At 49.3% G+C, this 23,597-nt stretch overlaps 5 non-coding genes across 5 annotated transcripts; 2 read left to right on the top strand and 3 right to left on the bottom strand.

Annotated features, from left to right (window-relative positions):
* Positions 1-3,122: 3,122 nt before the first annotated feature.
* trnal-caa (transfer RNA leucine (anticodon CAA)) lies at positions 3,123-3,236 on the bottom strand. Its single transcript has 2 exons — positions 3,199-3,236; positions 3,123-3,168 (listed from the first exon to the last, which is right to left on the bottom strand). It is a non-coding gene; the product is annotated as a tRNA-Leu (tRNA).
* Positions 3,237-10,973: 7,737 nt separating this feature from the next.
* Positions 10,974-11,064, top strand: trnar-ccg (transfer RNA arginine (anticodon CCG)). The gene is given in 2 exon segments: positions 10,974-11,010; positions 11,029-11,064. It is a non-coding gene; the product is annotated as a tRNA-Arg (tRNA).
* Positions 11,065-14,450: 3,386 nt separating this feature from the next.
* Positions 14,451-14,532, bottom strand: trnas-gcu (transfer RNA serine (anticodon GCU)). Its single transcript has one exon. It is a non-coding gene; the product is annotated as a tRNA-Ser (tRNA).
* Positions 14,533-18,085: 3,553 nt separating this feature from the next.
* On the bottom strand, positions 18,086-18,175 carry trnar-ccg (transfer RNA arginine (anticodon CCG)). Its single transcript is given in 2 exon segments — positions 18,086-18,121; positions 18,139-18,175. It is a non-coding gene; the product is annotated as a tRNA-Arg (tRNA).
* Positions 18,176-18,569: 394 nt separating this feature from the next.
* On the top strand, positions 18,570-18,651 carry trnal-aag (transfer RNA leucine (anticodon AAG)). Its single transcript has one exon. It is a non-coding gene; the product is annotated as a tRNA-Leu (tRNA).
* The last annotated feature ends 4,946 nt before the right edge of the window (positions 18,652-23,597 follow it).

Genomic DNA, 23,597 nt, shown 5'->3' with positions numbered 1-23,597 from the left:
TACACTTTTTTAATAACGATTGTCCTTGTCACCCTTTCAATCCACCTCAATTAATTACGGTGGGACCAGCGCTATTTAAGATGAGGAAAAAACGGAGGCCAAGTTGGTTTGCCTTAAGGTTTGAAATGATAGGAGTAGAATTAGGCCATTCGGCCCATCAAGTCTACTCCGCCATTCAATCGTGGCTGGTCCATCTCTCCCTCCTAACCCCATTCTCCTGTCTTCTCCCCATGACTCTGACACCCGTACTAATCAAAAATCTGTCCGCCTCTGCCTTAAAGATATCCGCTGACTTGGGTCTGGGTCATCCGGGTTGCGTCCGAATCCAGTCTGAAGAAGGGTCCCGACCCGAAACGTCGCCCATTCCTTCTCTCCTGAGATGCTGCCTGACCTGCTGAGTTACTCCAGCATTTTGTGAATAAATACCACCGCTGACTTGGCCTCCACAGCCGTCCGTGGCAAAGATTCCACAGATTCACCGCCTTCTGACTATAGAAGGATTCAGGGGAGTCGGAGTGCACTCTGAAGGGTTTTATGGCAGGTCACTAGTTGGAGCCAGCACATTGACGCAACCACGAAGGAAGCCTCTGTTTCCTGAGAAGATTGAGAAGATTCGGTATGCCAACCAATACTCCCCTGAACTTCGTGTGGGAAGGAACCGCAGGTGCGGGTTTACACCGAAGGTAGACACAAAAAGCTGGAGTAACTCAGCGGGACAGGCAGCATCTCTGGAGAAAAAGGAATAGGTGATGTTTTGGGTCAAGACGTCCAGTTTTTTTTTCACACAGAAAGTGGTGAATCTGTGGAATTCTCTGCCACAGAAGGTAGTTGAGGCCAGTTCATTGGCTATATTTAAGAGGGAGTTAGATGTGGCCCTTGTGGCTAAAGGGATCAGGGGGTATGGAGAGAAGGCAGGTACGGGATACTGAGTTTGATGATCAGCCATGATCATATTGAATGGCGGTGCAGGCTCGAAGGGCCGAATGGCCTACTCCTGCACCTATTTTCTATGTTTCTATGTTTCTAAGAAGGGTGTCGACCCAAAACGTCACCTATAATAACCTTTCTCCAGATATGCTGGAGTTACTCCAGCTTTTTGAGATTAATTGGAGTGGTTAGCTTTAAGGCGAGCAGGGCAAAGTTTAAAGGAGATGTGCGGGCCAAGTCTCAGGACAGGGGTGGTGGTGGAGGCAGATGTTGGTCATCAGGTCATAAGTGATTGGAGCAGAATTAGGCCATTCTGCCCATCAAGTCTACTCAGCCATTCAATCATGGCTGATCTATCTTTCCCTCCTAACCCCAATATCCTGCCTTCTTTGCACAACCCCTGACACCCGTGCCAGGGTTGGTTAGGAAAGGTGTAATGTGAGGAGGGATACAATGTGGAGAACCGTGGCACTGCTAAACACTTGCGTTTGGTCCGCCTTGGATTCTCCCGGTTTCTAACCTTCTCAACTCGCCTTCCCATCCTCACTTGACCTTCCTGGCCCGGGCCTCCTCCACTGCCAGAGTGAGGCCCAGCGCAAACTGGAGGAACAGCACTTCATATTCTTAGGCAACTTATAACCCCAACGGTACGAATATTGAATTATCTAACTCTAAGTAACTTCTACTTACATCCACCCCTCCCCCTTTCCCCCTTCCTCCACTATAGTCGTTTCACCAGTTCCAAAGTTCTCCAAATCTCCACCACAAAAAAAACCAACTCGTGGCGTCCTTTCTGTATCCCGCGCTGTATCTCTAAACTAAACTAAACCAAACCAAACCAAGCTAAACTAAACTAAACTAAACTAAACTAAACTAAACTAAACTAAACTAAACTAAACTAAACTAAACTAAACTAAATCAAATCAAACCAAACTAATCTAAACTAACCTAACCTAACCTAACCTAACCTAACCTAACCTAACCTAACCTAACCTAACCTAACTAAACCAAACTAAACTAACTAAACCAAACAAAAAACTAACCTAACTAAGCTAACTAACTAAACGAAACCAAACCAAAAACTAACCTAACTAAACTAACTAACTAAACTAAACTAACTAAAGTAAACTAGACTAAAGGGCCGGATGACGATGTGGGGAATTTAAACTGAGCGGGAAGATCAGTGAGACCATGGAGGAGCCAACGTGAAGAGCCGAACGACTACAGCGGTGAAAAGGTCAGACTGAAAGGTGAATCTGTGGAATTCATTGCCACAGACGGCTGTGGAGGTCAAGCCAATTGATATATTTAAGGCAGAGATAGATAGATTATTGATTAGTGCGGGTGTCAGGGGTTATGGGGAGAAGACAGTAGATTGGGGTTGGGAGGGAGAGACGGAGATGCAGCGTGGAAACGGACCCGAGTCAGCGCCGACCAGCGGTCACCCATATGTGACTAAAGTAACTTCTACTTACATTCACCCCTCCCCCTTTTCCCCCTTCCCCCACTATAGTCGTTTCACCGGTTCCACAGTTCTCCATCTTATTTTCCCCGTTCATCTTGCAGCAAATCTCCACCACAAAAACCCCCAACATGTGACGCCCTTTCCCCCTTGTCCTGCGCTGTATCTCTAAACCAAACCAAACCAAACCAAACCAAACCAAACCAAATCAAACCAAACTACCCGATATCTGCTATATAGTCAGAAGGCGGTGAATCTGTGGAATCTTTGCCACGGACGGCTGCGGAGGCCAAGTCAGCGGTGGTATTTATTCACAAAATGCTGGAGTAATTCAGCAGGTCAGGCAGCATCTCAGGAGAGAAGGAATGGGCGACGTTTCGGGTCGAGACCCTTCTTCAGACTGGATTCGGACGCAACCCGGATGACCCAGACCCAAGTCAGCGGATATCTTTAAGGCAGAGGCGGACAGATTTTTGATTAGTACGGGTGTCAGAGTCATGGGGAGAAGACAGGAGAATGGGGTTAGGAGGGAGAGATGGACCAGCCACGATTGAATGGCGGAGTAGACTTGATGGGCCGAATGGCCTAATTCTACTCCTATCATTTCAAACCGTAGGGCAAACCAACTTGGCCTCCGTTTTTTCCTCATCTTAAATAGCGCTGGTCCCACCAGCCGTAATTAATTGAGGTGGATTGGAAGGGTGACAAGGACAATCGTTATTAAAAAAGTGTATGTCAGGAGTGGGATTCGAACCCACGCCCTCAGTTGAGGACCAGAATACCCGCGTTCTAACGGAAGGAATTGACCCCTTGAGTCTGGCGCCTTAGACCCCTCGGCCACCCTGACACCCATACAGAAGCGCCTCTACATCCGAAATATACAGGTCAAGATCCTACATTGTTGTAAACAATGAGACGTAGATGGAGGTTTACACAGAGTACTGGAGTAACTCGGCGGGTCAGGCAGCATCTCTAGAGAGAAGGAATTTGTGACGTTTCGGGTCAGTCTGCAGAGGGGTCTCAACCCGAAATGTCAGCCCGTTCCTTCTCTCCAGAGATGCTGCCCGTCCCGCTGAGTTACTCCAGCATTCTGTGTATAACATGGAACACTGCTGTGTGGCTGGGTATTGAGAAGCAAAGGTAATGCATTCAAGAGAGAGCTGGATAGAGCTCTTAAGGATAGCGGAGTCAGGGGGTATGGGGAGAAGGCAGGAACGGGGTACTGATTGAGAATGATCAGCCATGATCACATTGAATGGCGGTGCTGGCTCGAAGGGACGAATGGCCTCCTCCTGCACCTATTGTCTGTTGTCTATGGTCTATAAAGGCTGAATTGATGAGATGCCGGCGGTTGCGGGAGGGAGCTGGGGAAAGGTGTCAACAGGTTACCAGCGGAGTCGGGCAACGAATTTCAAGCGAGCTTGTTGGGCAGCGCCCCACTGAACCTGGCGTTGATCCTGGCGGTGCAATGAAGGGGCCGCGCTGTTGGAGTCCTGTGTTCTCAGCGAGGCGTGGGTGGGGACCAACACAATGTGAACGAATTGGCTTTTATAAATTGTCCCTAGTGTGTAGGATATCGGGTATCGAGTAGCAGATATCGGGTAGTTTGGTTTAGTTTGGTTTGGTTTGGTTTGGTTTGGTTTGGTTTGGTTTGGTTTGGTTGTGGTTTGGTTTGGTTTGGTTTGGTTTGGTTGTGGTTTGGTTTGGTTTGGTTTGGTTTGGTTTGGTTTGGTTTGGTTTGGTTTGGTTGTGGTTTGGTTTGGTTTGGTTTGGTTTGGTTTGGTTGTGGTTTGGTTGTGGTTTGGTTTGGTTTGGTTGTGGTTTGGTTTGGTTTGGTTTGGTTTGGTTTGGTTTGGTTGTGGTTTGGTTTGGTTTGGTTTGGTTTGGTTGTGGTTTGGTTTGGTTGTGGTTTGGTTTGGTTTGGTTTGGTTTGGTTTGGTTGTGGTTTGGTTTGGTTTGGTTTGGTTTGGTTTGGTTTAGAGATACAGCGCGGGACAAGGGGGAAAGGGCGTCACAAGTTGGGGTTTTTTGTGGTGGAGATTTGCTGCAAGATGAACGGGGAAAATAATATGGAGAACTGTGGAACCGGTGAAACGACTATAGTGGAGGAGGGGTGAATGTAAGTAGAAGTTACTTATAGTTACATATGGGTGACCGCTGATCGGCGCTGACTCGGGTCCGTTTCCACGCTGCATCTCCATCTCTCCCTCCTAACCCCATTCTCCCGCCTTCTCCCCATAACCCCTGACACCTGCACTGATCAAGTATCTATCTATCTCTGCCTTAAATATATCAATTGGATTGACTTCCACAGCCGTCTGTGGCAATGAATTCCACAGATTCACCTTTCAGTCTGACCTTTGCACCTTTGTGGTCTTTCGCCTCTTCACGTTGGCTCCTCCATGGTCTCACTGATCTTCCCGCTCAGTTTAAATTCCCCACATCGTCATCCGGCCCTTTAGTCTAGTTTAGTTTAGTTAGTTTAGTTAGTTAATTTAGTTAGGTTCGTTTTTAGTTTGGTTTGGTTTGGTTTGGTTTGGATTGGATTGGTTTGGTTTGGTTTGGTTTGGATTGGTTTGGTTTGGTTTGGATTGGTTTTGGTTTGGATTGGTTTGGTTTAGTTTGGATTGGTTTTGGTTTGGATTGGTTTGGTTTGGATTGGTTTGGTTTGGTTTGGTTTGGTTTGATTTGATTTAATTTAGTTTAGTTTAGTTTGGTTTGGTTTAGATTTAGACTTAGAGATACAGCGCGGAAACAGGCCCTTCGGCCCAGCGATCCCCGCACATTAATACTATCCTACACAACTAGGGACAATTTTTTACACTTTGCCCAGCCAATTAACCTACATACTTGTACGTCTTTGGAGTACGTTTGGTTTAGTTTAGTTTAGTTTAGTTCAGTTCAGTTTAGTTTAGTTTAGCTTGGTTTGGTTTGGTTTGATTTAGTTTAGTTTGGTTTGGTTTAGTTTAGAGATACAGCGCGGGACAAGGGGGAAAGGGCGTCACAGGTTGGGGTTTTTTTGTGGTGGAGATTTGCTGCAAGATGAACGGGGAAAATAATATGGAGAACTGTGGAACTGGCGAAACGACTATAGTGGAGGAAGGGGGAAAAGGGGGAGGGTGAATGTAAGTAGAAGTTACTTATAGTTAGATAATTCAATATTCATCAATAGTCAATAGTCGTTTATTTGTCACATACTCATAAATGTGTAGTGAAATGAAACATTACCCGTAGTTGAAACACTAAGACCAATAAGAATAATCAATAAAAATGAAATAACACATTCAATCATACACTAACACCAAACAAAAGAAAACATCCATCACAGTGAGTCTCCTCCAGTCCCTTCTCACTGTGATGGAAGGCCAAAATGTCTTTTCTCTTCCCTGCCGTCTTCTCCCGAGGTCAGGCTGTTGAACTTGCCACGTCGGGGCGGTCGGGGCTCCCGACATTGGAGCGCTGCGCCGGACGGTGAAAGGTGCACGTATGGCGAGTCCGAAAACTTGTTGGTTGTAGAAGAAGTTTATTGCAGCCGCAATATTCGAATACAGAGTTAAACAGCAAGGTAAAGGACAACCATCAAAAACTTACTGTCTTCTTCGAAGACTTCGCCGAACTGAACATTTCGGGCGCCAAAAGCGCACATGACCACGCTGGCCAATCTGAGGGTTCGACGAACTGGACCATTCTCTATGGTCGCTACATGACCCCCCCCAGAACCCGAGGTACGGAACCTAGCAAGGAGCCGGATTTCGCGGCCATAACGAGTACGGAGAGGGACAGCCTGAACCACAGGAGCCAGGGGTTCCGGACTTGGAGGAACTGCCGGAACGGGGGGTCCTGGAGGAACTGCCAGAACGGGGGGTCCTGGAGGAACTGCCGGAACGGGGGGTCCTGGACTGAGCGGAACTAACGGAGGTCGGCCTCTCCTAGGGGTTTGACCAACCAGGACTGGTTGATCCGGATCCAAGTGTGCAGGTTTGAGCCGGGACACCGAGACGAGCTCACTCTTGCCGCACATGTCTAAGGTGAAGGTAGCCGTTCCCTTACGCAAAACCCGGAACGGCCCTTGATAGACCCTCTGCAACGGGGCGCGATGGGAATCGTTTCGCAGAAAAACAAACTCACAGTCCTTCAGGGAAGGCGGTTCATGAACCATGGGACACCCATGACGTGAAGTCGGAACTGGAGCCAGGGAGCCCACCCGTGCCCGGAGAGATGCTAACACTGATGGGACTGTAGGCAGCTGGTCTGAAGGGTCCGGAAACAAATCTCCGGGTACTCGAAGTGTCGAGCCATATACTAGCTCCGCGGACGACGCACCGAGATCTAGCTTAGGAGCAGTCCGGATGCCCAGAAGAACCTAGGGGAGCTGGTCTACCCAGTCCGGGCCTTCAAGCCTTGCACTGAGGGACGCCTTAAGTTGACGGTGGAACCTTTCTACGAGTCCATTTGCCTGGGGGTGATATGCAGTAGTGGGTTGTAACTTGGAACCGTACAGTTCTGCGAGCGCGACCCAGAGGGACGAAGTGAACTGCGGCCCCCTGTCAGTGGTAATAACTGCCGGGACCCCGAAACGAGCTACCCAATGGAGGGCCAAAGTCCTGGCACAAGACGCTGACGAAATATCAGACAATGGGAAAGCCTCTGGCCACCGGGTGAACCGATCCACCACCGTGAGGAGGTGGGTGTAGCCCCGGGAAGAAGGCAAAGGCCCGACTAAATCCACGTGGATGTGGAAAAAACGACTTGCTGGGACCTCAAACTCCTGTACGGGGGGCTGGACATGGCGCTGGACTTTAGCGGTCTGACAGGGAACGCAGGAACGCGCCCAACCCGCTACCTGTTTCCGTAGGCCATGCCAGACAAACCGAGCTTCTACCAAAGCAGAGGTGGAGCGGATGGACGGGTGCGCCAGCCCATGAATGGCATCAAAAACCCGACGCTGAAGGGAGGGCGGTACTACCGGCCTGGGACGGGGAAGAGAAACATCGCACCAGACTTTTGTGCCTTCCGACCCGCAGGCTACCTGAGCCAACTTCAATCCCGAAGTGGTGGACTGGTATGCCGAAGCGGTATCCGCTAGAAGCTGTGCCTCCGCAAGCTCCTGGGGATCCACCTCGCAGTCCACCGCCGAAATAGGGGAAAAAGCAGGTCTAGACAGGGCGTCAGCAACGGCATTAAGCTTACCCGCGACATGACGGACATCGGTGGTGAATTCGGAGATAGCAGTCAGATGCTGCTGCTGGCGGGCCGACCATGGGTCAGACAATTTGAAAAATGCAAATGTTAATGGTTTGTGGTCCGTAAAGGCCACAAATGGGCGGCCCTCAAGGAAATACCTGAAATGACGAACAGCTAAATAGAGGGCCAGAAGCTCTCGGTCAAATGCGCTATACTTCAGCTCAGCCGAATTTAGTTGCCGGCTGAAAAACGCCAAGGGCTGCCAACGGCCACCGACCTGCTGCTCCAAGACCCCGCCCACCGCCACGTCAGAGGCGTCAACCGTCAGGGCCGTGGGGGCGGAGGGGCTCGAGTGGACCAACATGGGTGGCGTCTGCTAATGCTGCCTTAGCTGCTGTAAAAGCCGACTCTGCGGCCGGGGACCATATCAACTCTACCGGTTTTCCCGCAAGGCACTGGAAGAGTGGGCGCATGACTCGCGCAGTTGCCGGAACGAACCTATGGTAGAAGTTAACCATGCCTACGAACTCCTGTAGTCCTTTTACTGTGGTGGGCCTGGGAAATGCCTGGATAGCCTCCACCTTCTCGGGCAAAGGGGAGGCGCCGGCAGGGGTAATTCTGTGCCCTAGAAAATCAAGAGAAGGGAGGCCGAATTGACACTTGGAGGGTTGGATAATGAGCCCGTGGTCTTGGAGCCGCTGGAACACAGTCCGCAAGTGGACCTGGTGTTCCTGCACTGAGGGGCTGGCGACCAGGATGTCGTCTAAATAAATAAACAAAAAGGGTAAACCCCGACCCACACGGTCCATCAGTCGTTGGAAAGCCTGTGCCGCGTTCTTTAAACCGAAAGGCATACGCAACCATTCAAACAACCCGAACGGAGTAATCGTTGCAGTTTTCTGTATGTCCTCCGGACGCACCGGAATCTGGTGGTATCCTCGCACCAAATCGATTTTGGAGAACACCACCGCTCCTTCCAGCCCAGACGAAAAGTCCTGTAGGTGCGGTATGGGGTAGCGATCAGCCGTGGTGACAGCATTGAGACGCCGATAATCGCCACATGGTCTCCACCCCCCAGATGCCTTGGAGACCATATGCAACGGCGAGGCCCACGGGCTGTCGGACTGACGGACAATTCCCATTTCCTCCATCTTCCTAAATTCCACCCGTGCCACCACCAGTTTGTCTGGCGGTAGTCTCCTGGCCCGAGCGAAAACGGGAGGGCCCTCGGTGCGGATGTGATGGACCACGCCGTGCTTGGCCGAAGGCGTGTCAAAACGTTGGATGAGCAGCTCTGGAAACTCCGCCAGGATCTAAGCGTACGAGTCAGGGGCCGCGACGACGGCCTGGACAGTAGGGCTGGGCGGGGAGGCGATTGTCGGAGCGACGGGCTCATCTCCGGCGGAGGGTCGGAGGTCGTTACCGCGGACATCAGGGACCAGTGAAAAAGCCCAGAGAAAATCTGCGCCCAGGATCGCTTGTCTGACGTCTGCTATGATGAATGGCCATTCGTACGTGCGGAGGCCTAACACAAGGGACATCTTCCGTATACCGAAAGTGCGAATGGGGCTGCCATTAACCGCGATGAGGGTGGGACCTGTCTTACCCGTTCTGGTTTCGAGGTCGGTCGGCGGCACTATACTGACGATGGCTCCCGTGTCCACCAAAAATTCTGTGTCCGTGAATCGATCGTGGACGTAGAGGCGTCGGTTCTGGCCAATCGTAACTGCCCCTATGTATGATCGGCCGAGGCATTTCCCGCGAAGGTTCAAGGTGAGCGGCAGTTGCGGGATTCGCTACCCCATCGTAGGTGATAATAGCACCAGCCGCGCTTGTGCGGATCTTTTTGGCGGGCTTTCGGAGAAATGGCGGGAGACGCGGCGCCATCTTGATGTCGCTGTGGCGTGGTCACTGATGTCGAGACCTTGTTGATCGAACCGCTTGCCTTGTTTTTAGCCGCTATGAGCGCGTCCGCTTTCGCTGCATATGCTTCGGGGTCCTTAAAAGAACAATCCGTGAGCAGCAGTCGGACATCCTCAGGAAGCTTCTCTCGGAATGCCTGTTCGAACATAAGGCAATCCGTATGCTCACCGGCTAGCATCATCATTTCGGCCATGAGAACGGAAGGCCGTCGATCTCCGAGGTCCGGTAGGTGCAGAAGTCTTGCAGCGCAATCATGCCTATTAAACCCGAAGGTTCGCAGTAACACTTTCTTCATGGCCTCGTACTTGTTTTCCGCAGGCGGATTAACGATGAACCGCATCACGCGTGTGGTCGTCTCCGGTGATAGAGCGCTGACGAGGTAGTAATACATCGTGGAGTCGTCCGATATCTTCTTTATATGAAATTGAGCTTCGGTGTGGATAAACCAAGATTGCGGTGAATGTGTCCAAAACAACGGAAGGTGAACGCTTACCGCGCTTAACTCCGGTGTGCCAGGCGCGGCAATCAACAACGAGGCGTCGTGTCCCTGCATAGTCGGTGATCGTCCAGATCACGTCGGGGTCACCAATATGGCGTGTCCGAAAACTTGTTGGTTGTAGAAGAAGTTTATTGCAGCCGCAATATTCGAATACAGAGTTAAACAACAAGGTAAAGGACAACCATCAAAAACTTACTGTCTTCTTCGAAGACTTCGCCGAACTGAACATTTCGGGCGCCAAAAGCGCACATGACCACGCTGGCCAATCTGAGGGTTCGACGACCTGGACCATTCTCTATGGTCGCTACACACGACCTATTCCAGGCCGCGCCGGACGGTGAAAGGTCCGCGGCGGGCCGACCCAAGCCCGTTGGGGTTATAAGTTGCCTAAGAATTTGAGGTGCTGCTCCTCCAGTTTGCGCTGGGCCTCACTCTGGCAGTGGAGGAGGCCCGGGCCAGGAAGGTCAGAGTGGGGATGGGAAGACGAGTTGAGAAGGTTAGAAACCGGGAGAGTCCAAGGCGGACCAAACGCAAGTGTTTAGCAATGTCACGGTTCTCCACATTGTATCCCTCCTCACATTACACCTTTCCTAACCAACCCTGGCACGGGTGTCAGGGGTTGTGCAAAGAAGGCAGGATATTGGGATTAGGAGGGAAAGATGGATCAGCCATGATTGAATGGCTGAGTAGACTTGATGGGCTGAATGGCCTAATTCTGCTCCAATCACTTATGACCAACATTGGACCCACATGGGACCACCCTGCTTGAGGTAATGTGTGGCTGGTCCTGGCCTTTACTCACCTCCAGCTCTTCACCCCCTCCCACACCCCCTACTTTCAGTATGAAGAAGGGCCCTGACCCAAAACATCACCCATCCCTTTTACTCCAGAGATGCTGCCTGACCCACAGAGTTATCCCAGCATTTTGTTCCCATCTTTGGAGATGAATGGTTGTTCATTTAAAATACTGTACGTATCGGCCGTGTGGCCTAATGGAGAAGGCGTCTGATTCCGGTAACTAATACTTGGAATGATCAGAAGATTGCAGGTTCGAGTCCTGCCATGGTCGGCTACAATCCAGTGTACTTGTATTTTGTTGTACAATAGGTTGGTTTTGAACAGTGAAAGCACAGAGGAACAACACAGGCAATTGGCACTCGCTCAGATAGGCTTTAGCCATACAGCATGGAAACAGGCCCTTCGGCCCACCGACCCCGCACTAGCACGTGTGAGGGGCGAGAACAAAGGGGGAACCTGGCGTGGGGGGAGGGCGCCGAGAACAAGAGGGAGGGGAGTTGGGGGGGGGTTGAAGAAGGGACCAACGATATTTAATGGTACTTTGTAAGTTTGTCGGCACCTTGTGGCAACTCAAATACAAATAATTTCACTGTACCTCATGGTACACGTGACAATAAAGTTTGTTTGTTTGTTTGTATCCATCCATCCATCCATCCATCCATCCATCCATCCATCCATCCATCCATCCATCCATCCATCCATCCATCCATCCATCCATCCATCCATCCATCCATCCATCCATCCATCCATCCATCCATCCATCCATCCATCCATCCATCCATCCATCCATCCATCCATCCATCCATCCATCCATCCATCCATCCATCCATCCATCCATCCATCCATCCATCCATCCATCCATCCATCCATCCATCCATCCATCCATCCATCCATCCATCCATCCATCCATCCATCCATCCATCCATCCATCCATCCATCCATCCATCCATCCATCCATCCATCCATCCATCCATCCATCCATCCATCCATCCATCCATCCATCCATCCATCCATCCATCCATCCATCCATCCATCCATCCATCCATCCATCCATCCATCCATCCATCCATCCATCCATCCATCCATCCATCCATCCATCCATCCATCCATCCATCCATCCATCCATCCATCCATCCATCCATCCATCCATCCATCCATCCATCCATCCATCCATCCATCCATCCATCCATCCATCCATCCATCCATCCATCCATCCATCCATCCATCCATCCATCCATCCATCCATCCATCCATCCATCCATCCATCCATCCATCCATCCATCCATCCATCCATCCATCCATCCATCCATCCATCCATCCATCCATCCATCCATCCATCCATCCATCCATCCATCCATCCATCCATCCATCCATCCATCCATCCATCCATCCATCCATCCATCCATCCATCCATCCATCCATCCATCCATCCATCCATCCATCCATCCATCCATCCATCCATCCATCCATCCATCCATCCATCCATCCATCCATCCATCCATCCATCCATCCATCCATCCATCCATCCATCCATCCATCCATCCATCCATCCATCCATCCATCCATCCATCCATCCATCCATCCATCCATCCATCCATCCATCCATCCATCCATCCATCCATCCATCCATCCATCCATCCATCCATCCATCCATCCATCCATCCATCCATCCATCCATCCATCCATCCATCCATCCATCCATCCATCCATCCTGTCCCGTCATATCTGTTAGTCTTGTGTCATGTTCTGTGTTTAGATTCCCATGTCACGTCATGTCCACGTCTTGTCCTTAGTGCGGTTCGTCAAGTTAAAATCACTCAGGTCAAGTCTCGCGCTCACTTCCTGTTTTAAGGTGAAACTTACCTCTTATCTCATTTCAGGTCCCTTGACTTCCTGCCATTGTAATTGTCAGCCCCGCCTTGATTGTTTCCACCTGTGTGCCCTTACCTCATGTATATATAGTCAACGCCTCCCTTTGTCCTGTGCAAGTTCGTCTTGTGATTTATGTGCTCTTGGTCATTGATTCGCGACTCACTCGCATTGTTTCCAAGTTCTTGTCAAGCGTAGTATAGTTAGTGAGTATCCTAGTAAGTATTTTTGTAACTAATGTTTTTGTAGCTAAGTAAGTTTAGGGTTTTGGTTTGTATCGCAGTGTTCTTTAATTTGGAAATTAAAGAACGCCTTTTTTCTCCAAATTGACTCTTGTGTGTGAGTCGTGCGTTTGAGTCCAGTTCCTGTGTGCCTCAGAACCTAAGTCTGTCTGTCTGTCTGTTCGTCCGTCCGTCCTTCCTTCCTTCCTGCAGGAAGATATAGATGAGATGGGCGGAGCAGTGGCAGATGGAATTTAATCCTGAAAAGTGCGAGGTGATGCACTTTGGCAGAAATAACTTGGAGAGGGAGTACACCATGAATGGAAGGACCCTAGGGAAGACAGGGGTACAGGTACACAAGTCCTTGAAGGCAGCAGGACAGGTGGATAGGGTGGTTAAAAAGGCATATGGGTTACTGGCCTTCATTAGCCGGGGCATCGAATATAAAAGTAGGGGGGTAATGATGGAATTGTACAGAACACTGGTGAGGCCACAGCTGGAGTATTGTGTACAGTTCTGGTCACCACATTGTAGAAAGGATGTGATAGCTTTGGAGAGGGTGCAGAGGAGATTCACCAGGATGCTGCCAGGGATGAAGGGCCTCGGCTATGAGGAGAGACTGGGCAGACTGGGGTTGTTTTCCCTGGAGCAGAGAAGGCTGAGAGGGGACATGATCGAGGTGTACAAGATCATGAGGGGCATGGATAAGGTAGATGGCGGGGAACTTCTTCCACTGGTGGAAGGTTCAACAACGAGGGGACATAGATACAGGGTAAGGGGAGGGAGGTTTCGGGGGGATGTGAGAAAGAACTTTTTCACCCAGAGGGTGGTTGGAGTCTGGAACTCACTGCCTGGGGTGGTGGTGGAGGCGGGAACACTCACAACGTTTAAGAGGCATTTGGATGGGCACTTGAAATGCTGCAACATTCAGGGCTACGGTCCAAATGCGGGAAAATGGGATTAAAATTAGACTGTGTTTGGTAACGGGCGGCACGGACACGATGGGCCGAAGGGCCTCTTTCTGTGCTGTAGGACTCTGTCTGTCTCTGTCTGTCTGTCTGTCTGTCCACAAAATGCTGGAGTAACTCAGCGGGACAGGCAGCATCTCTGGAGAGAAGGAATGGGTGACGTTTCAGGTCGAGACCCTTCTGCAGACCTGAAGAAGAAGGGTCTGAAGAAGGGTCTCGACCTGAAACGTCACCCATTCCTTCTCTCCAGAGATGCTGCCTGACCCGCTGAGTTACTCCAGCATTTTGTCATATCTACCTACCTACCCACCTACCTACTTACCTACCCACCCACTGACTATCTATCGGTCGAACAATGTACATTTTTTACCGAAGCCAATTAACCTACAAACCGACACGTCTTTGGAATGTGGCGGAAACCTGAGGGACCGGAGAAAAACCCTCGCGGTCACAGGGAGAACGTGCAAACTCCACACAGGCAGCACCGGTCGATTCTGGGTTTCTGTAAGTGTATAAGAAAGTCTATAACTCTACCGTAACTCCACCGCCCAAAATTGTTACTACACCCGGTCGGGTTTCCTCACTAACAGTGGATGTCACGACGAGGATGGGATTCGAACCCACGCGTGCAGAGCACAGTGGATTAGCAGTCCATCGCCTTAACTTCTCGGCCACCTCGTCCGTTCCGCTTGGTTAAGATAGCTCGGTCGGCATGGATGAGTTGGACCGAATGGCCGGTCTCCATGCCTTTTGTCTTTATGATTATGTGAATCTTTGAAACACTTCTCTGGTCATTAAGTGGGTGAATGGAGATGTGGGGTAGCTGGGGAATGGGCTTGGGGCCAAAACTCATCCATGTCCTTTCAGATGACTTTCTGAACATCATCGAGGGAACTTTCGATGATATTTCTCATTTCAAACTCTCATGCTACAGTCAAGAACAGTCGTGGCCCAACCGAGGAAGATTTGGCTCTCCCAATATTGCCCCCAAAATAATGTCCCCAACTTGGAAGCAGAGCGCAGGTTGATAGCAGTATCAGGCCATTCGGCCCATCAAGTCTACTCCGCCATTCAATCATGGCTGATCTATCTCTCCCACCGAACCCCATTCTCCTGCCTTCTCCCCATAACCCCTGACACCCGTACTAATCAAGAATCTATCTATCTCTGCCTTAAAAAAATCCATTGACTTGGCCTCCACATCCTTCTGTGGCAAAGAATACCACGGATTCGCCACCCTCTGACTAAAGAAATTCCTCCTCATCCCCTTCCTAAAGAAACGTTGTGCTTTCCCCTTACATTTGATCATCTAAGCCTTACACGTGGTCAGAAGAATCTCCATCTACCATTTCTCCGCCTATATCTGTAACTGATCAATATCACGCGTGCACATTTTGTCCCAATAATCCAGAACCAGGGGCCACACAGTCTAAGAATAAAGGGGAGGCCATTTAAAACTGAGGTGCGAAGAAACTTTTTCACCCAGAGAGTTGTGAATTTGTGGAACTCTCTGCCACAGAGGGCAGTGGAGGCCGATTCACTGGATGAATTTAAACGAGAGTTAGATAGAGCTCTCAGGGCTAGTGGAATCAAGGGATATGGGGAGAAGGCAGGCACGGGTTACTGATTGTGGATGATCAGCCATGATCACAATGAATGGTGGTGCTGGCTCGAAGGGCCGAATGGCCTCCTCCTGCGCCTATTTTCTATGTTGCTATGTTTCTATGTTTACTTCAATCGCACTTTAGAGATGGCAGCGCAGGAATTGTGGGCGAAGGGCCTGTTCTTGTGCTGTCTGTTTAAATGACACATTTCAATGAACAGCTCACCGATTCTCCCATTTACCCACAGAGGGTAATTTGCAATGACCAATTACCCTCCCCACTCGCACGACTTCAAGATGTGGTGGAGAACTGGAAGGCCCGGAAGAAAGCCCGCTGGACTCTCTCTTAGGAATCGGTCGGTTAAACGCACAGAGTCACTTGCCCAGAGTAGATGAATCGAGGACTAGAGGACATAGGTTTAAAGTGAAGGGGGGAAAGATTTAATAGGATTCTGAGGGGCAACTTTTTCACACAGAGGGTGGTGGGTGTATGGAACAGGCTGTCGGATGAGGTAGCTGAGGCTGGGACTATCCCAACGTTTAAGAAACAGTTAGACAGGTTTAAAGGGCAGGACAGATTTAGAGGGATACGGGTCAAACGCAGGCAGGTGGGTTTAGTGCAGCTGGGACATATTGGCCGGTGTGTGCATGTTGGGCCGAAGTTTCCACGCTGTATCGCTCTATAACTCTATGACTATGTTCTAATTCGAAATAATACAAGGCGCCGGATTTGGCAAATGATGCCAACAGGTCTTTACGAAGCGGGTTGTCAGGAGTGTGAAGAAGCGTCTCGAACCGAAACGTCATCCATCCCTTTTCTCCAGAGACGCTGCCTGTCTCGCTGAGTTACTCCAGCACTTTGTGTCTGTGTTTGGTTCTTAGGCCAATTCCTGGAGGCAACTGGTGAACGTCATTCACTGTAGAGGGTTGACGCGTCACAGAGAAAGCTATGGCGAGGTACATGTGTAAGAAGGACCTTGGTCGTGGAGTGATTGGGCCACAGGGGTTTATTCACAAAATGCTGGAGTAACTCAGCAGGTCAGGCAGCATCCCAGGAGAGAAGGAATGGGTGACGTTTCGGGTCGAGACCCTTTTTCAGACTGACAAACTTCAACTCCCCCTCCCATTCCCAGTCTGACACCTTAACCAATCTGATCTCCCGGTGGCTGAGCACTTCAACTCCCCCTCCCACTCCCAGTCTGACATGCTCTACGACCAGAGGGGTTGGTTAGATGGAGTTAAGATACAGTACATGGAGATGATTTCAGTGGGGCAAGAGCAGGCAGAAACAATGGGTCTGTCGGGGCAGGTACATGTGTTGGAATCACTTCCAACAGATCAAAATCTGATTCGGGAGATTCTGCGGACAGGAATTTTCTTCAGTCATTAACCACAAGGCGCATTCCTCCTGGGTTTAGTTTAGTTTAGAGATACAGCGCGGAAACAGGCCCTTCGGCCCACCGAGAACGCACCGACCAACGATCCCCACACATTTTACACTTATACCAAGTCAATTAACCTGGAAACCTGTAGGTCTTTGGAATGCCTCTAGATCGGGGAAAACGTAGGTCACGGGGAGAACGTACAAACTCCGTACAGAGTTGGGATCGTTGGGGTCGTACCGCTGTAAGGCAGCAACTCTACCGCTGCGCCACCGTGCAACCCTTGACAGCAGTTCCTGACTCCAACATGAGAGTTTCAAATCAGTGGCAACAAGACCCTGAGCTTGCTTGGAAAGTCATCGAGGACATAGCTAAGTTTTTGCTCAGAACCCCATTTTACCAGCTCGGACCCATCTCCATTCATTCAATTGTTCAGTGAGACTCAATTTTACCTAATTCTCAGGCAGCATCTCTGGAGAAAAGGAATATGTGATGGTTCCAGTCAGATCCAGACCCTTCTTCAGACTGAGGGGCTGGGGAGAGGGAAACGAGAGGTATGGACGGCCATATCGAGATATATAGAACAAATGAATGAAATATATTAGTGTAAGAAAATAACCAGATGCTGGTACAAATCGAAGGTATTTATTCACAGAATGCTGGAGTAACTCAGCTGGTCAGGCAGCATCTCAGGAGAGAAGCACAAAATGCTGGAGTAACTCAGCAGGTCAGGCAGCATCTCAGGAGAGAAGGGTCAGCATCAGTCTGAAGAAGGGTCTCGACCTGAAATGTCGCCCATTCCTTCTCTCCTGAGATGCTGCCTGACCTGCTGAGTTACTCCAGCATTTTGTGAATAAATACCTTCGAATGAAATATATTCAAGTATATTCCCCTTTCCCCTGACTCTCAGTCTGAAGAAGGGTCTCGACCCGAAACGTCACCCATTCCTTTCCTCCTGAGATGCTGCCTGACCCGCTGAGTTACTCCAGCATTTTGTGTCCATCTATCTTCGGTTTAAACCAGCATCTGCAGTTCCCTGCTACACAGTCTATTGTACCTAGGTATGGCAATTCCCTTAATAACCAGAAATATCTCATAGACTAACAATGCTAAACAGCACAGAAACAGACTCTTGGGTCGAACTGGTCGACGCTGGCACCTACCTGGGCTGGTGCTGGTTGACTGAATTGGCAAATGTCTGTCTGAGTCTTTCTCTGTGCAAGACAAACAAAATCAAATACATTGCAGTCGATCGTGGCAGGACTCGAACCTGCAGTCTTCTGATCATCCCGACTTTCGCTACCGGAATCAGACGCCTTCTCCATTAGGCCACACGACCAATCTATCCATTGGACGAACCCGTGTAGGAAGGAACTGCAGATGCTGGTTTAAACCGAAGATAGACACAAGGTGCTGGAGTAACTCAGCGGGACAGGCAGCATCTCTGGAGAACATGGATAGGCGACGTTTCGGGGTCCAGACCCTTCTTTAGAATTTACAAAAGCCAATTAACCTGCAAACCCCACGCAATTTGGGGTGTGGGAGGAATCCAGAGCACCCGGAGAAAACCCACGCAGGTCACGGGATAACGTACAAACTCCGTACAGACAGCACCCGTAGTCGGGATGGAACCCGGGTCTCTGGCGCTGTGAGGCAGCAACTCTACCGCCGCACCGAGAAATAGATTTCCACCGGTTTCTGAATATCAGGGGATAAAGGACATTGTGAAAATGGGTAGCGTGGCCGAGCGGTCTAAGGCGCTGGATTAAGGCTCCAGTCTCTTCGGGGGCGTGGGTTCGAATCCCACCGTTGCCATCACCTTTTTAAAAGGCGAGAGGGGAAAGGTGCAGTGGTAGCAAGGTACACTGTTTTAAGGTGTGCGTGTGTAAGATTTAATAGGAACTGGTGGGGCAACATGAGGCTCGATTTACCTCGACTACAATGGACCATTATGCTATAGTCGCTGCCTTAAGCCCCTGTCCCACTTAGGCGATTGTTTAGGTGACTACAGGCGACTAGGCCGTCACCACACGGTCGCCGGGGTGTCGCCTGTACGGTCGTGAGTCGTCTCCAAAGAGTCGTAGCGTCTTTCTGGTCGCCGCTGGTTTTTGGAAATGGTTAAAGATTTTCGGGGACTGTTGGTTTGACGCCAATGATCATAGCTTGACGTCTCCTGATGGGGGCGCTGTCGTAGGTTGTTGCCAAGTTGTCGTCTGGTGACGTAGGTTGTCGCCGGTGCTGACTTTGTTGAATTCCATTGGCGACGACCTACGTCAACCGGCGACAGGCACCGGCGTCAAAACCGGAAGAGAAAATGACGTGAATTGTCTTCAGTTGTCACCGACATGGTCGTAGCTTGTCGCGGGTGGACGTAGGTTGTCGTAGGTTGTCGTAGGTTGTCGTAGGTGGACGTCCTAAGTCGTGGCGATTGGGTCGCTGGTTGTCGGTAGCTTGCCGCAACTTGATATCGACTAGGTGGTAGGTTGTTGTAGCTTGTCGTGTGTGTGTGGGGGGGGGGTTCCAGTCGCCAGTTTTTCGGGTCTGTAACAAACTCGTCGAATTTGTACGTGGTCTCCCCGTGATTTTGGTTTTCTCCGAGATCTTCGGTTTCCTCCCACAACTTTGTAGGTTAATTGGCTTGGTAAATGTAAAAAAATGTCCCTAGTTGGCACAACGCCCACTTCTGTTTTTTTTGTGTCAAGATAAAGCGTGGAAATAGGCCCATCAGCAAAATCGGCCATACAACTAGCAATCCCTGTACATTAGTGAAGATAGACATAAAGTGCTGGCGTAACTCAGCGGGACAGGCAGCGTCTCTGGATAGAAGGAATATTGGAGCAATAAAATAGAGTGGGAATAAAGTTCTTTTTAGTTCTGGATGGCTGCAAGTGACCTGCGGAGTTCCACAGGGCTCGCTGCTGGGGCCACTGTTCTTCACGTTGTATATTAATAATTTGGATGGGGGGATTGAAGGCTTTGTGGCCAAGATTGCGGATGATACGGAAATAGGTGGAGGGGCAGGTAGTGTCGAGAAACCAGGAACTATGTAGAAGGATGTGGACAGGTTGGGAGAGTGGGCAGGGAAGTGGCAGATGGAATATAGTGTAGCAAAGTGTGGAGCCATGCATTTTGGTGGTAGGAATAAAGGCAGGTTTACTAGGTTAATTCCCGGAATGGCGGGACTGGGTATGTTGAAAGACTGGAGCGACTAGGCTTGTATACACTGGAATTTAGAAGGGTGAGAGGGGATGTTATCGAAACGTACAAGATTATTAAGGGGTTGGACACGTTAGAGGCAGGAAACATGTTCCTAATGTTGGGGGAGTCCAGAACCAGGACCCACAGTTTAAGAATAAGGGGTAGGCCATTTAGAACGGAGATGAGGAAAACCCTTTTCAGTCAGAGAGTTGTAAATCTGTGGAATTCTCTGCCTCAGAAGACAGTGGAGGCCAATTCTCTGAATGCATTCAAGAGAGATTGAGATAGAGCTCTTAAGGATAGTGGAGTCAGGGGATATGGGGAGAAAGCAGGAACGAGGTACTGATTGAGAATGATCAGCCATGATCACATTGAATGGTGGTGCTGGCTCAAAGGGCCGAATGGCCTCCTCCTGCACCTATTGTCTATTGTGGCTTTGTGGCCAAGTTTACGGATGATACGGAAATAGGTGGAAAAGCAGGAAGTGTAGAGAAAGCAGGAACTCTATAGAAGGACTTGGACAGGTTGGGAGAGTGGGCAGGAAAGTTGCAGATGCAATACAGTGTAGCAAAGTATGGAGTCATGCATTTTGGTGGTAGGACTAAAGGCACAGATTATTTTCTAAATGGGGAAAGAATCCAGAAATCCAAAATACAAAGAGGCTTGGGAGTGCTGGTGAAGGATTCCCCAAAAAGTTAATCTGCAAGTCGAATCAGTAGTAAAGAAAGCAAACTCAATGCGAGCATTGATTTCAAGAGGGCTTGTATACAAAAACAGGGGTGTAATGCTGAGGCTCTATAAGGCGCTGGTAAGGCCACATTTAGAATATTGTGAGCAATTGTTGGCACCATATCTGAGTGTCAGAGAAATTAATCGAGGACTCGGACTTACGGGAACGAGACTTTATTTTTTAATTTCAAAATATACTTTATTCGAGAAATAAATATATACAAAATATGTTCCTTACAAAACTCCATCCGCTACTCTCGGAGGCTATACATACGTTCAATACACGAATTGCACAAATTTACCCCCCCCACACTTGCCACTCATGTGGTTCACTGGCGTGCAATCCCTTGCCTTATTTGGAGGGGCGTCTCCACCAGACCCTGCCCCCCATGTCCAGCAGTGGAAGGACCCTAGACTGTGGTCCTCCCCCACTGAGCCTTGGCGTTGGCTGCACCGAGCTTCAGTGCGTCCCTCAGCACGTACTCCTGCAGTCTGCAGCGGGCCAGTCGGCAACATTCCCCGACGGACAGCTCGCTCCGCCAACAAAGCTCGGGCAGGTCAACAAAGCTTGGGCAGACCAAAGAGCGTCTTTATTACGTGATATCCCAGAGGAACTGCCCCGGAAGACAGTTCCTCCAGAGTACAGACGGCCCGGGTTTATATACTGCTGAACAAACAAGTATATGTGCAGACTAGCAAATATTGTGGTTCCTTAAACAGCTTAGTCAGGGAGTTGCGATTTGATCAAAACCGCCTAAATTACATTACACAGACCCATACATTTGCACTGTTGGTTTTACAGACAACAGATAATAACATCACGCACAAAGAAACAGATATCTGTAGACTAAGTGTAAGAAAATAACTGCAGATGCTGGTACAAATCGAAGGTATTTATTCATAAAATGCTGGAGTAACTCAGCAGGTTACCCATTCCTTCTCTCCTGGGATGCTGCCTGACCTGTTGAGTTACTCCAGCATTTTGTTAATAGATACCTGTACACTAATCATTTGGCCAAGGCTTTCCTAAGAACAATGTGGCATCTTTAGTTTCGCAATACATGTCAACAAGCAGGACAGCTAAAGTTTAGCAAAATTCTCTCACACTGAGGAAGGATTTACCGGCTCTGGAGACGGTTTGCACAGGAGGTTTACAAGAATGATCCCGGGAATGAGTGGGTTAACCTATGATGAGCGTCTGTCGGCACTGGGCCTGTACTCGCTGGAGTTTAGAAGAATGAGGCGGGGACCACATTGAATCGTACAGAATAGCGAAAGGCTTGGATTGAGTGGACGTGGAGAGGATGTTTCCACTAGTGGGAGAGTCTAGGACTAGAGATCATAGCCTCAAAATTAAAGGACGTCCTTTTAGGAAGGAGATGAGGAGAAATTTCTATAATCAGGTGAGGTGAATCAGTGGAATTCTTTGCCACAGAAGACTGGAGGCCAAGTCAGTGGATATTATTAAGGCGGAGACAGATAGATTCTTGATTAGTACGGGTGTCAGAGGTTATGGGGAGAAGGCAGGAGAATGGGGTTTGGAGGGAGAGATAGATCAGCTATTATTGAATGGCGGGGTAGACTTGATGGGCCGAATGGCCTAATTCTATTATCACTTATGACCTTATGACCTAATGACCTTATGACGTAAGGAATAGGTGATGTTTCAGGCAGAGATCCTTCTTCAGACTGAGTCAGGGGTGAGGGAGACACGGAGATATGGAACGGTAAGGTGAGAAAACGAGACATCAAAGGGGATGCAGATCTATTGTCGGGCTTTACAAATATTTATCGATTTTCCGCTACTCTATTCACCAATTTCTCCAAGAGCGTATTCCCACTCCACTCCCTGAAGAAGGGTCTCGACCCGAAACGTCACCAATTCCTTCTCTCCTGAGATGCTGCCTGACCTGCTGAGTTACTCCAGCATTTTGTGAATAAATACCTTCGATTTGTACTAGCATCTGCAGTTATCTTCTTATACCCTAAAAACGTGGTCCTAAAAGTTACACCACAATATTTAAAGCAACAGACCCAGAATTAACCAGCCTGGATATACATGTTTCTATGTTTCTATATACATTTCAAACTTCATGAGCAATTTTGAATTGTGAATGATCAGCCATGATCACATTGAATGGCGGTGCTGGCTTGAAAGGCCGAATGGCCTACTCCTGCACCTATTTTCTATTGTCTATTGTCTAATTTTGTGTTACTCTGAACAACAGGATAGTTGGTGGCACCACAACAAAATGGAAATTAGCTTCCCGTTCAGAGAATATAATCGCTGAGGTTTTCCCAAAATATCTTGACTCCCAAAGCAATGAAGATGGCTTCATTTAGGAGGCTACAGTGTCCAGTGTGAAAGGTGCATTGCGAGACTTAATAGACCCTGATGGGCAAGTGCTCCACTCAGAGTGTGGTGGGTATATGGAACGAGCTGCCAGAGGGGGTTGAGGCAGGTAGGATACGATACGATATGAAATAACTTTATTTATCCCAGAAGGGAAATTGATCTGCCAACAGTCATAAAAACACAAGATCCCTAAAAACATGAAATTAAAGTAACGAGTGGAAAGGATTTGGGATGTGCAAAGATTGGGGAAGGGGGTCAGTCTCAGTCGACCCCACGACAGAAGGGGGAAGAGTTGTACAGTTTGATAGCCACAGGGAAAAAGGATCTTAACAACAGCATTTAAAAGAGGTACATGGTTTAGAGGGATATGGGCCAAACGTGGGCAAGTGGAACTAGATGGGCCATGTTGGGCGGCATGGTCGTGTTGGCTCAAAGGGCTCGATGACTATGACTATGATTGCAAGGCAGTTGTTCAAAC

Source organism: Rhinoraja longicauda, chromosome 37 (genome assembly GCF_053455715.1).
Source record: "Rhinoraja longicauda isolate Sanriku21f chromosome 37, sRhiLon1.1, whole genome shotgun sequence".
NCBI lineage: Eukaryota > Metazoa > Chordata > Chondrichthyes > Rajiformes > Arhynchobatidae > Rhinoraja > Rhinoraja longicauda.
This window is presented reverse-complemented; position numbering and strand designations above follow the sequence as displayed.